Source organism: Lynx canadensis, chromosome X, assembly GCF_007474595.2.
Source record: "Lynx canadensis isolate LIC74 chromosome X, mLynCan4.pri.v2, whole genome shotgun sequence".
NCBI classification, from domain to species: Eukaryota; Metazoa; Chordata; class Mammalia; order Carnivora; family Felidae; genus Lynx; species Lynx canadensis.
In genome coordinates, this window is record NC_044321.2 from 106,451,355 (window position 1) to 106,463,051 (window position 11,697).

The following is an 11,697-nucleotide window of genomic DNA, read 5'->3' on the forward strand; positions in this document are numbered from 1 at the left end:
TTGGGGATCCATAAGAAAGTAGTATATCAATGTATAAAATATTCACCCAAATGTTGAAACCTAAGTGATGGGATTTTATTTGCATTTTTTTGTTGTTGCCAGAATTTTCTAATCTTTCTGTAATGAATTTGTCCCATCATGTGTTAGTTAAAGCCGGATTCAAAAATGAAAAAGAATCACGAACTTCTGAAGGCTTCTGACTGGTTAGCAAGACGCAAGGTCATGTGAGCTATCACTCAGGCTAATTGCCCCGTCACAAGACGTCTCATTCGCGCACCCTGTCAACACCCCCACATTAGCCAGGTGTGCTTGCTTGTCGACACCTGTGGACTACACTGAGGGACCAGATCTGCCCTGAAGCAAGAAGCCTATAAGGGGTGCTTGACTCAGTCCTAACTTGGCCTCTTGCCAAGCTCCACCCTTGAAGAAGTCACTTAGGACCTGGTATTTCATTCCTCTTCCCCCACGTAGACATCTGTCTGTGTTCCTGACCCTTACTCACCTCGTCTTTTATTTCGGCTTCTGCTGCTTGGTGCTGCTTCCCACAATGGCAGCCGGCTAGATTCCATAAGCTTTGCTGTCCTCTGGACTGATTTTCACCCGTGTCCTGCACACAGTGATTTGCTGAACCCATGGCTTAGCACCAAAACTGAACTCTTGGGCCTGACTGTGGCAATCTACCCCTTTCCTCCTAGTCTGCCATGCATATAGCCATCCAAGCCCTGAGTGCTGACTCACGCGTGTGGGCCGTGGGGTGACCTGGGCTGTATCACCCAAACCCTAGCGGTTGCCCATTTTTCTTAGTCTGGCTTAGTCTGGGGCTGATGCCAGGTTCGCAGACCTCTGCCATCCTCCCTCCTCCAGGTTATTTCAATATGGCAGATCTATTGTTAGGATGTGTAACATAACTCAAAACAGTTGTCTGGGATTCTCTTACTGTACTCAGAGACAAGTACGGCCAAGCTCAGAAAAATTTGTATTCATATATTTTTTAAAGTACTGTACCTCTAAGACTCTAGCATACAAGAAAGAAAGACAAAGTATGCTTTAACCTACAAAATGTTCAGTTGGGGGAATCCGAGAAGGGAGCGGTGGCAGGAATGATTACTTATTCTCAATCTTTGGTGGGAAATTGGGGTCCCAAGATATACTAACCTTTGGGTTTTAAATTAGTTGCATACTCCCAAAGCAAGCTTTTCCAATATCTTACTCCCTTAATTTCTTACATGGAATTATTTGTGCAGAAGGATCTGGTTAAACGGACTCATTGTCATTTATAAATCAAAACCAAACATATTCCTCCCTTATGAATGTTGAATTTGATATTTGCTTGTCCCAGCTGACGAGGTTCTAGTCCACATTCCTACAAATGCAGAAACGAACAAACATGTTCATGGTGGCATCTCCAAACCGACTTGACTTGGGGAGCCTATGTAGGCTACTAGGAGAAGAGATGACCTCTCCTTCGTTGAACTTTGGGGGAGCCTGAGTCACAACATCTCTCATCTCTGACAAACAGTCAGTGAGGGTTTACTTGTGGTCACACAGTTTTACATGGGTGCAGGTTTGGTCCAGAGATATTTTGTTACTGTAATACATGAAATATTTGTGCCACATCCCCCCAAGACTTGACTTCCTAGAATGTTTTATTAGCTAAGTGACATTTTATCAGCGAGCTCGTTGGAGCAGGGATTAGCTGCCTGGCAGCTGAGGACAAGAAGCTAATTCATTTTTTCATTGCTTCAACAGATGGTTATTGAGCACCTACTGTGTTTCAGGTAAGTGCTGACTATACTACAGGCAATCTGTGACTTCACCAAATTAGGAGAACTCCCTGTGTCCTTTTGGATGTATAACTGTCCCCTCCCACACACACACCATTGAGTCCCAAAGAATGACCTATCCTTTTTGGCTTCATGTAATTCTCAGCCACCCTATACCTTATCTTTCTAACTCTGTCCATTTATCTGAACCATTTCCATGGTCCATCTGCCCCCACGAAAGCCCGCTGACGGCTATTTCAGGTCCTGCTTACCCCGAGTCAGTTTTCCCCTGAAACTGTTGACCTGCTTTTCTGCATCATTACTTCAATCACACACAAGAACTAACTGCTTAAGATGTAAATACCAAGATAACTCCAACACACAGTGACTCTTGAAAGACAAGCCGTAAAGACTGGATACAGTGGTCAACTGCATGAGTTCTTAACCCAGAGGGCCCCATTTAAATCCTCTTTCTACCACTTACTATACTTCTCTGCCCAGATTACTCATCTGTCAAATGGAGATATTAATAGCACCTATTTCACCGAGGATTTTGATGAGCTAGTACATGTAAAATACCTATACTAGTGCCTAGTACATAATAAATAAACATTCTTGTGATATATCTTAGCTATTATCATTACTTTTTAGGCAGGTGCCTGGAACCTCCACATATCAGATGGTGTGGCTGCACGCAGATGGGAACATGAGGCCCCGCCATTTTGAGAGGAGTCCCCTAATTTGATTAAGTATGTGGGACATGGAACTTATATAGTAACCATTTTTCCAAATGAAGTTTCTTTCGTTGTTTTTGAGTTTTTTCCCCTCTCATTCAGAAAGCAAAATATGCTCACTAAAATATCAGGGTCAAAAATAAACAGAAAAACAAGAGGAAGATATAAAGTGCTTATGAGCATATCCCTCAAAAGACAGACAGTATTAGGACCTTAGGGTAAAACTTTCCAGATCATTCTCAAGGCATGTGATACGGTAAGACTTTTTGGTGGCCATCTTTTAAGAAACTTAGCATTATATTCTAAATATCATCATTAGGGGCGCCTGGGTGGCTCAGTTGGTTAAACGTCAACTCTTGATTTTGGCTCAGATCATGAGTTCAGGCCCTGGCTCAGGCCCTCTGCTATCAGCACGGAGCCTGCTTCAGATTCTCTGTCCCCCTCTCGCTGCTCCTCCCCCACTGAGGTGCTCTCTCTCTTTCTCTCTCTAAAAAATAAACATTAAAAAAATTTAAAAAACGTATATATCATCATTAGTAGGGGCACCTGGTTGACTCACTCCATGGACTATGTGACTCTCGGGGTTTTAAGTTCAGGGCCCCTCATTGGGTGTAGAGATTATTTAAAAATAAAATCTTAAAAAAATAAATATCATCATTAGTTGCTGTATAGGAAACCACCCACATGTTGGACACGTAAATTGTTTTCTCCTTTTAGTTATCGCAAACAACACTAAGATAGACATCTTCTTAGATGTACATCCATCTTGGCACACAACCTTAATCGTTACCTTAGGATACTTTTCTCCAGAAGGTGAAATCCTTAGCTTATTTAGGTTGCATTGTTGGTTGTTTGCCTGCTTTTTGTCTGAGAATTTTAATGAAATACTGAATAGTTCAATTTTTTAATAAAATCTTAATTAGACACTGAAATATAAATATAAGTTGTGGGAAAGCTTCATGACCATCATTGCCATTGCTCCGTAAAGCAGGGAGAGCACTTTACTTCCTGCTGGGTACCGGGAGTCTGGAGGCCGCAGGCTGTGGGAAGAAGTGGGGGGCGGCAGTTCTGGAGTCTACACACTCCTTCAATTCCCGGCTCAAGTACTAACTTGCAGTTGTATGACCTTGGGCTCATTTTTAACCTTGCTGAACCTTAATTTCTTCATATGAAACATCCCTTTTTATGACTTGGCCCATGCTTGTCTCTCCTATCTCATCTCTGTCTCTCAAGGCTCCCATAGAACCCTCTGCCCACAATGGTAAGATCCGGTCAGACTGAGCTACTCCCCAGGCCTCTCCCTCTGTTTCTCCCTTTTCCTCTAGTCCAACTCCCTCCTTGTATCTCGGGAATTAGTACTGATCATTAGGGCTTCAGTTATTCATCACCTCCCTCGAAGAAACCTTTGTGACCATCCCCTCGACACGTACGCTTCGGTCTGGGTGAGTTGCCCTCTTCTTTTGTGCCATCAAAAAACTCTCCTTGCCACTGTCATTTGTACACATCACACTGTTAGGTGCGGACCTGTTTGCACTTCTGGTTCTTCCACTACACAGAGAGGTCTTTGAGGTCAGGCACTAGGTCTTATTTTTCTACGCATCCTCAGGAGCTAACCCGGTGCATGCAAGCAGTGAAGACTCCTCAGCACTTGTCAACTGACTGATGAATGAATGAAGTAGTATAACCACCCCTTGTTTACCAAACTGTGTTAGCTAACGAATGAATGAAATAATGTAAGTGGAAATCCCCGGAAATGGCATCTCGGGGCACTAAAGGCAATGGACAGTAACTTTGTGACAGATCTCTTGCAATCACTTAAAATGTTCTGAATGTGAAATTCTGGAGAACCTCTGTCTTTGTTTGAGTCTGTTGAAAGGTGAATTTCGTCATCATAGACAAAGGACCTTTTGTTTAAGACGGCTAAGCCCAGCGATTAGTGGTGAGGCGCCATGCCTAAATGCTTCCAGGGCCTGGGGTCAACTCACCCAGACAGACCTCCCCTCTCTGGCCCCACACCTCGGACACAGCAGAGAAGGAGGAAGTGGGTAAAGAAGAGAGGGAATGAAGAAAAGGGGGCTGGAATAAGACCCTGTGGGGGTCAATAATTGCAGCTTTTGCAGAGCAGCTGTGTTTCGAAAAGACAAGTTATACATCAGGGAGTTCCACGGCCCCCAGAGAAGTGCCACCCCCCCCCCCCCCAATGCCTGTCACCTTCCATTCTTCCTCAGCTCTGCAGCCCTCTTCTGCAGATCTTCCCTGTGGTGCCTTGTGGAGGCATTCCATTGGCCAACTCCCCGTTACCTCCTGAGGTGCAAATGATCTATTGAGTATTGAGGGTGGATCTCTCAGCAGAAGAACTGGTCTTGCAGTTCTGACAGTCTGGCACGAAACTGCTTAGTGGCACCTCGTATCACAAAGGCTGGTCTTGCCCTCAACTGCTGGGATGGCAGACTCCGGGTCCTTTTAGGAAATTGCTGGCTCAGTCGCCGCCTCCCAGGTGGTTCTGCCCCTCAGGCCACCCCGTTTTGGTCCCCAGACGACATTCAGCTCAGTCAGTTTGATGAATTTCTCAGTCTCCAAGTTGCGGTTGACAACGGCATTGTCTTAAAGCACAAGCGAAAACCAAGCTCTTATTTGTGTAATATGTTTGTACTTGTGACGGGACAATGATGCAAATACGGGGTAAAGGGCATTTGAAAGAAAGAGAGAAAATCCTATAGAATTCAGAGGAATCTTGCCCTTTGGCCGGTTTCACGGGGAGAAGCCCTACAGAGGGCTGTAGCTCCACTGCGAAGCCTCAGCTAGTCCTCCCCAGGCCTGGGCTGATGGCGGGCCGCGCACCATGATGAAAGGTGAAGGGGTGGCAAAGCCCCAACTCACTGAAACCCTTTGCAGAGATTCCCACGAGTGCAGACTTGAACAAACACCCAACCACCACCCACCCAGCTCCGAAGACGGTTCCCAGTCCCCGCCCCCAGCATCCCCAATGCTCTGGAGTGCAGGTTCCCTCCTCCTCGCAGCTGCAGGGGTGGGGAGAGAAGAGGCAGAGGAGGAGCAGGGGCGGGGGGGGGGGGTAGGGGGTAGGGTGGGAAGGCTTGAATCTGGGCCTCTCCTCTGAGATGGAGCATCCGGAGGGCGGCCTGGCAGCCGGGTGACAGCAGAAGGTGCGGGGCCCCTAAAGGGGCGGGACTAGCACACTTGGCCTGCTGCTCAGCCTGGCCCCGGGCCAGACAAAGCACAAGCACTTCCTTTCTTTTTCAGTTCAATTTATTCTCTGAATCAACAAACCTTAGGCTATGAAGGGCAAAGCAAACTCAGTAGTTTAAACAAAGGCATTCATCAGGCAGCTGGGGCCCCCTGCAATGACAGATCAATTCCCACCCCCCCCACCCCCACCCCGGCAAAGAACCAGCCAACCTCCGCTGGGCTGGGACCCTAGGATTCCAGGATGATTTTTCTGACGTGGTTTCGAAGCTCCTTCTCTTGGACTTCTTTGTACAGGCAGGGGGTGGTGATGAGGTGATAGGGGCAGTGTGTCAGCCAACGCTAACGGAGCATCTAGTGTGGGGCAGGCTGCTTGGAACTAGACGGAGGGTACATCACGAGGTCTCCGAAAACCAGGAAGCTTCGCCACCCGCACAGAGACCCCACTAGAGCCATAAACCTACCAAGTAACCAGTTACCAGCCAAGGTTTTAAAGCTGCACAGACTAGGGCTCGAACCCCGGCCAACTCATTAATTTAAATAGCAACCTGACCTGGGGTATGTGGACCTCTCTGCACCTCAGTTTCCGTGCTTGTGAAATAGAAAAATAATATACCAGGCCTCATCCTTATTCCAGGCCTTATTGCTGCTTGGACGCAAATATCAGTACGTGTGTTCACCAACTAAATTTGAAGCCAGGTTCCATAAGGCATTGGTGTGGCAAACACTGGCTCCCGTTCTAAGTGTTTTACATATTCATTTACATGTTCATATTTGCTTATTACATGTTCATTTACCTATTCATTTAACCTTTGTAGCAATCCTATGGAGTGGGTGCTAATATTATCCCCATTTAACAGATGAGAAAACCCACCGCACAGAGAGCTTCTGTAACTCCCCTAGGCAGTTACTCCCCTAGGCAGTATGCTAAATACGATCTGTGATTATTAGTCAGTAGTACTGTTATCATTACTATTAACTATGTTAGCATAACTATGAGTGGTTACCGTGGACTAAATTAAAATGTAGGTAAACACAAAGGGTTTGGCTATTTCCATCTGCTTCCTTAAAGGAAGCCCAACATTATTTTAGGTAACTCTAGACAGTTATAATGGACCCTCCCAGGATTAATGGCTCCAGGGGGAAAGAGCAAATCCCCTGGGGCTACTGACTAAGCAAAGGGCAAACCGCTAGAAAGCCACGATGAATTAACCCTGGGAAGCCCTGAAGGAGGAAGCACAGACCAAGGCAAACAGCTCTGTTGCCTGGCAGTCAGCGGCAAAATCAAGACTTATCCAAAGAAACTCCAAGTCGAGGGTGAAAGACATTCTGTGTCGGTTTGCAAAGTGTAGAAGTAAAGAGGTCTGCAAGCAAGGGAGAGGGGAATTAACATACCTTGACTACCTTCTTTGGGTCAGGAATCGGGTAATTCATTTATCTTCATGGCGACTTCATGAGGTAGGTACTATGATTATCCCGATTTTAGTGATAAGGGCACAGACTCAGAGAAGTGAAGTGACCCACCTGACATTCCATGGCTCAAGACTGCTAGAGCTGGGACTAGAACTCTTTCCACAACCCCATTTTATAAATCCAAACAGAACTCATTATTGCCCACCCTAAACATGCTCCTTTTATTCTATTCTCTGTCTTGGTGAATGGGGGCCACCATCCAAGCAGTCACCCAAGACAGAAATTTGAAGCTCATTCCCAGCATCAATTGCTTCTAGAAATTCTACCTCATTAACATCTCTTGTATCCACCCTTCCTGTCTGCCTCCACCATTCCCTATCAGGCTGGAATATTGATACTGGGGAAGGTATGTTAGGACATAGGCTGCCTATCTAACACTGGAACCACTGAACTTGAAGACATCATCCAGATTCTGCCTGGCATCTCCGGCACTTAAAACACATATTTCATGAAATATTGGCTGACTGAGTGGATGGATGCATAAATTAATGAGTAAGCAGATGCTAATATTCCAACTTTGAGATTCCTTTTTTTAATAATTGTTGTAAAGTTTACGTAATTCGAGAGAGAGAAAGAAAAGGCACGAGTGGGGGAGGGGCGCAGAGAGAGGGAGAGAGAGAATCCCAAGCAGGCTCATTGCTGTCAGCACAGAGCCCAGCTCACGGGGTTTGAACACAGGGCTCAAACTTACGAACCGTGAGATACTGACCTGAGCCAAAATCAAGAGTCAGCCACTTAACTGAATGAGCCACCCGTGTGTCCCCCACTTTGAGCTTCTTAAACTCCTCAGTGATTGTCCACCACCTTCAGGATAGAGCCCCAAATTTACATATAGACTAGTTGGCTTCAACGATCTAGCTGCCGACTCCCTCTGCTTCAGCTTAATTCTCAGATTGACTTTTTTTTTCCCATAAAAGAGCCACATTCTCTTTTGCATTTTGGCCTTCAATCTTTCATTTGTGTGGACCACCACACATCCTCCCCACACTAGCTCCCACTCTTCACCTCCTTAGCTCATGCTCAGCAACATGAATGGTTTATTCTTTGGAAAGTTTTTCCTGACACCCCAAATCCAAGTTTTTGGAGTTGCCACAACTCAGTCTCAGATTGGCCAAGTGGCTTGCCCAAGGCCACACAGCTTGTAAGCGTCAGGGTCCAATTTTCCCTGCTTTATGAGATTCCAAATGTACGTTATATCATTTGCATTACTCCTCAACAACTCAGGGGGCTAAGGGGTTAAGTGACTGGCCCAAGATTACACACCTAAAGTGATGCAATTTTGTAGCCCTAAATCCAGCTGCATTCTACTATACCAGATCGATTCCATCTCGTTGGAGTTGAAAAAACTTTGCATTATGAAGGGGTAGGGTATCGATTTCACTACTGACAGAGGTATAAAAGATCCCTCATCATTATAAATTGACAAACCAGCTCCTAGACAAACATCCCAAGGGTACATACCACTACCAATAGAAAAATCCCTGGACGGTTCTTTGCTTTCTTGTTTAGCTTGAATAGTGCTCCATCTTGGCACTGTCCCCTCTCTGCGTCTGTCAGAAAATGAGGCCCGGCGGCCTTTATGACGGGTTCCCAAGGGAATGAAGTAAGCTGACTCACTACATTCTCTCACTGGGTAAGCCACTGGGTACCCACTGCAGTGGCCAATACCTTCAGTTAGCAATCAGGTAAGTGTAAGACTTGAAACGACTCAAACTTCTAGGGGTGCCTGGGTGGCTCAGTCAGTTAAGCATCCAACTTCGGCTCAGGTCATGATCTCACAGTTCATGGGTTCAAGCCCTGCGTGGGCTCTGTGCTGACAGCTCAGAGCCTGGAGCCTGCTTCAGATTCTTTGTCTCCTTCTCTGTCTCTGCCCCTCCCGTGCTTGCACTTTGTCTCTCTCTCTCTCTCTCTCTCTTTCTCTCTCTCAAATAAATAAACATTAAAAAATTAAAAAAAAAGAAATGATTTAAACCTCTTCATTTGACTTAGGCTCTAGAAACCATCGAAAAGAAGTGTGCTTTTGGAAATTCACAAACAGCAGATTTTCTTCCCTTCCACCATATGCTTCCATAAAGACAGAATTGCATTAGGCGGGGAGGATATCAGACAGGACTGTGTCAGATATGGTGCTGAGATTATTATTAGCCTTGAAATTCTCCATCTAAGCCGGAGATAAACAGTTCAGGCTTAAAAGAAGGTCATCCTACAATGACATTACTGCTCCTGGTACCTGTAGGTGTTGGGAGGATTCATCCTCAAGCTAGACACCTGACGTCCCCTACTCTTTTTGAGAGCTCAGAAGGCTCCAGCTTTGGTCTCATCCTCCCTTTTTCTGTTAAGAAAAGTCCTGGTCCTGGGGCACCTGGGTGGCTCAGTCGGTTAAACGTCCAGTCTTTGTTTCAGCTCAGTTCATGATCTCAGTTCAATCTCATGAGTTCGAGCCCAGCATGGGACTCTGTGCTGTGTCAGCTCAGAGCCTGCTTGGGATTCTCTCTCCCTCTCTCTCTCTCTCCCCCTCCCCCACGTGCTCTCTCTCTTTCTCTCTCCCTCTCTCAAAATAAATAAATAAACTTAAATTTTTTTTTAAATGTCCTCATCCTCAGGTTGAAGAGGCACAACTGAATTTATGCTAAAATCTGCCGTTATTTAAAAAAGTAATTGCCTCATTTCCTTTCTCCTCCTGCCTGTCCAGTCTCATCATCATTCTGTAGAGTCCTTCTTTATTGCTGAAGGACGCAGCCCATGATCAGTGCAACACTAGGAGCAGTGTTGATATTTGACAATGATCAATTTTATTAAATAAATATGACAGCTTGAAAAGTACGATGAGGTTTTCACTAAAACACATTTTCCTCATTGGATTACATTTTAGTAGGCACATTCCAGCAAGTCTGCAGTCCCATATCTATCCTGCATCCCCCAAATACTCTTGGGAATGCGTAAAGGAAAAGGCTGGCTAACAGCCTCAGAAAGTCCATCTATAAAATCAAGGCATAGTGCCTCGGAGTATAGATATGCAAAGAAACCTCAAAGATCCAAGATGTCTCCGGGGCCAACCACTTTTCCCAGCAAGCTAACTGACGGCATTAACAAGTCAAAGACAGGTCAATAACCCAGGAAGTTTGTCAATCTTGCAAGGGGAGTGAAAGGAATCTCTGAAGCCAAAATTGGTAGCACTGTCCAGGGGAGAGTGTGACCTTGTTCAAGAACTTTACCTACCCGTATGGTACGGTCTACTGTATCCAGAACAGAGACTGTAAGACATTAAGACCTCAGGAATAATTTGTTAATGAAATTACTCAAATGAATGAATGGGTGACTTAAAGGTCTCAGTGACAGGGCATTTGTGGAAATGGCTGCATTAGCAGCCCATCGAATATTAGCATCGTGGGTCTGATTCCTTTAAATCTGACTCTTCTGACACATGGTATCCAATGTAACTGATTGAGAGGACCCTAGTGTCCCAAGTCCCACCGTAAATGGTGCCACTGGCATCCCAATTGTAAATATCATCTCTGACTTCTGTTCTTGTGCAGTGCTGACAAATCACGCTTCTGAGTCTGGAGCCCTAAGCCAGATCTCGGACACCAGCAAATTCATCAAGATAATGTTACCGGGGGTGGAGTAAACACAAAGGGTTCTGGATGTCAATTAGTCTTGCCCAGGAGACATTATTCTATCTGATCATGGGTCCTTTTTGTACTTCTACTACTTCACTTTCTGTAAAATCAACACCAATGCCCAAGACTCCATTATTTTTCCCCATGCAGCCAATTATTTTCTTAAATTTTATCTTAAAGGAAAATTCTCCCTGGGACTGATCCATGCCTCTTGAGACTTCAGTCAATTTTGGTATCCAAAGCCCCTCTGTGTGACTCTCTTTAGCTGCTAATGGTTCTTTCCACTATGGTTCCAAGTATTTCTTCATCCTGTTTAAGAAATTAGCACTAATGGAAGAGAATATGTTTAGATTGCTTTTTTTCCTATCCCCAACCAAAGTCCCTGAGGGTATGGTGCTGGGGTGCATTTTAAGGAATTATTAACAGGGCTGAGGGACCTTTTTTAAATATTTATTTTTAAGTAATCTCTACACCCAGCATGGGGCTCAAACTCACAACCCCAAGTCACGTGCTCCACCGACTGAGCCAGCCAGGTGCCCCCTGAGGGACCTTTTAAAGCTTTCGAATTAATGAAAAAATTCAGACCGTGGTATCCTTGACCTCTAGAAACCACTTGCTCACATAGCTTCTCATCTACAGGTAAGGAAGGAAGGATCTACTAATTGGCTTACAATAGTCGTCGAAGGCTCACTGTATACCAAATTCTATGGCCTTTGATGGCAACAGAAAATAAATAATGTGCATGAGCCATATGACAGGACTAGAAGGCTACTGACAGATGAGTCTTCTGGATTCGATTGTACATGGAGTAGTGGAGAGACTTCTGGATTGGAAGTCCCAACTCTGCATTTACCTGCTGCATAATCTTGCACAAATCACTTAAGCACCCTGAACCCCTACCTC